The sequence below is a fragment of the Eutrigla gurnardus genome (assembly GCF_963514095.1).
Source record: "Eutrigla gurnardus genome assembly, chromosome: 7".
NCBI lineage: Eukaryota > Metazoa > Chordata > Actinopteri > Perciformes > Triglidae > Eutrigla > Eutrigla gurnardus.
This window is the reverse complement of record NC_139921.1, coordinates 11,829,436-11,832,027: the sequence shown is the minus strand read 5'-3', so window position 1 is coordinate 11,832,027 and position 2,592 is coordinate 11,829,436. Positions and strand designations below refer to the sequence as shown.

General features: G+C 39.5%; 1 long non-coding RNA gene across 1 annotated transcript; it reads left to right on the top strand.

Annotated features, from left to right (window-relative positions):
- Window positions 1-589: 589 nt before the first annotated feature.
- LOC311016417 lies at window positions 590-2,122 on the top strand. The gene is made up of 4 exons (XR_014597485.1): window positions 590-901; window positions 1,398-1,439; window positions 1,720-1,761; window positions 2,076-2,122. It is a non-coding gene; the product is annotated as an uncharacterized lncRNA (long non-coding RNA).
- The last annotated feature ends 470 nt before the right edge of the window (window positions 2,123-2,592 follow it).

Sequence of the window (2,592 nt, the reverse complement as noted above, 5' to 3'; positions counted from 1 at the left end):
TCATGTGGAGCAGCAGTTCCTAGAGTAGCTGTAACTGAACGTTACTAATTTAGGGGCTACAACAGTGACTGTGTGTTTCACACATATCACTGTCGGACAGTGCTCCAGTATGTGCCCATTCAGAGGCTGGATTGAATTGTATTGTGATGCATTCAGGTTCTACTCAGTAATTATGAGCATCTGACGAAGGTCAGTGACGTTATCACGATGTGTTCAATGTGGTCTTGTAAAATGTGTTATTAGTGGGACATTTGAATAGCCTAAATAAAAAAAAGGTAAATGTTCAAAGATCTGTTGTTGTTGTTTGTTTTCATAGCAATATAAAATAAAATACACCATAATAGCTGACAACAACAAAGTAAAAAAGACTATTTAGAATTTTTAGACAGTTTACACTGACTTTTGAATGGTTAAAAAATATGTTTTGCCTGGTAAAGTGAAGCTGTCCACCTAGAGCTATGGTACTAAGAAGCCCATTTAGATTTTGTCCAAGAATAGGTTAGTTCTGCATCAGTTTTTCCATGAAACATAACATTTAATGTTTTTTGCATATCAGTGCTTGATAAAATAAATAAAATACCCACTACCTACACTGTGAACCCCAACAGTACTACTAACTTATAAGGACTGAGGGCACAATAATTAAAATCTGTTTAATAGTTGAAAGAACTTATAACTAATCAGTGATGTGAACGATTAATCTAGTTTTAATTTTCTGTGGCACAGCACTTATGAGTAAAGTATTCCCCATCAATGATCGCTTTTGAGTAAACGCTACGTACACGGACGTCATGACGTCACGACGTTGTGAATCTGCTGCCCTGACCGACGCAAAATGTTTTGTCCAAGATGGCTGCCGTGTGCGAGAGTCCGCGTCTCATCTTCGTTCATGGATTAACTTGTAAGTAAACCAAACAAACTTGTCAAAACTGCTTTGCTTGTTATAACGTTGCATGGGTATCACAAATAATAAAGTGTTTGATCGTTAGACTGCGCTGTTTTTACATTTAGGGTACCGAGCAATGGCCGCGGTGATTCGCGCTAATTTTTGAATTGCGGCGCGTGTGCTGCCGTTAAAAATGACTATATGAGCTAGTAACTCTTTTCAGTTAGCAGCCGTAGCGTTTCTTTGTTTGGCGCTGATATTTATGTGAAGCGCCCTTATCTGGTAAAGTATTTTTCTTCTTCTTACATGCACCCGAATGAACTAACGTAGGCCTAGTACCTATCTTAAGACGAACAAACGTTAAGTTGCAGCTAGTTAAGCCATTAGCCGACTCAGTAACTTTTATGCACTTGAGTGCTAGTTACGTCCGTAGTAATGCATGGACATGAAGTTGGTTAGCTTATACAATCTGCAAGCTTACATTGAACCTCCATTTTTTCTTTCCTCATAGGCTGAAGTGGATGCAGAGAAGCGAGCATGCACACAAATCAAGGTAACTGAGATTTAGCTTGTGCTGCTCCCCCTCCATAAATGGGCTAACATTTTATTATTATTTGTAATAATCAAGTCTGTCTGTCTGTCTGTGTGTGTGCATTTGAAGATCTATGTAATTGACTGTATATGACCTACAGTAACTTATATCATCTGAGAACAACTTTATTGGTAAGTTATATTAACACTTGAGATTCTGGGTTAATAAATTGTAAAGCCGTTGTTGAGTAGCCTACATAATTTAACTGGTTTGTTACTGTTTATTGTATCTGTTTCCACAGGATCAAGTTGAGAATATTGACCAGCACTGACCTTTTTCTTTGGTAAGCCAAATGATTTAAACTCACTTGTAGGAGAATTTATTTAGTTTGAAAGTAAGCACTTCAAATGATGGAGTGGAAGTGCAAGTTGGGTGCTGTGTCCTCAGACACCCAGACACAGTTATTTAAGCACTACATAGCCATTATTCAAGAGTTAGTCCTTTGCCATGTCTCCACACCTCCTGAATTTGTACATTTCTGTAATTAATGCACTGAAAATTAATTTATCGCGGTTTCACAAAGACACGTGTAGACCTGGTGCAAGTGAAGGAGCACAAGCAGGACACAGTTTTTACATGTCCCTTGTGTGACTTCAGACCGCCCTTCTCAGAGGCAACACTGTCACACTGATGAATTTTGCCCTGCGTTGCCAAGAGATCGTTCAGGGGGATCAAATGGTGAAGGAGTTCCTACAGAAATGGCCGGCTCCTCGGATGGAATCGCAGGTAAAACAGGCTCACTCTTTCTCATTTCTACCAATCTTTACACATCTTTCTCAGTCTGCCCTCTCTAAACATGTTTCATCCCAATTTATTTGTCCTATTGTGTTTTTTTATTTTGTTTTGTAGGTTTGTGCAGAGTTCCACCGCATCACAAACGTCAGTCTACGGAACCAGTTTTATGCTGAGCTTGACCGGCACACACCACGACTGTTGGCCATATACAGCAGAAGGCAGAACACACCGGCAAGATAGCAGAGGCGCTGCATGACATCCTACATATTTATGACCTCCAGGTGAGTTAAAGTTGAACTTGGTCCAAATCAAGTTATACGGACAACAGTGACAGCAACAAAGTTCAAGTTCATGTTCAATTTGCTTGTCCTTTCAGCAA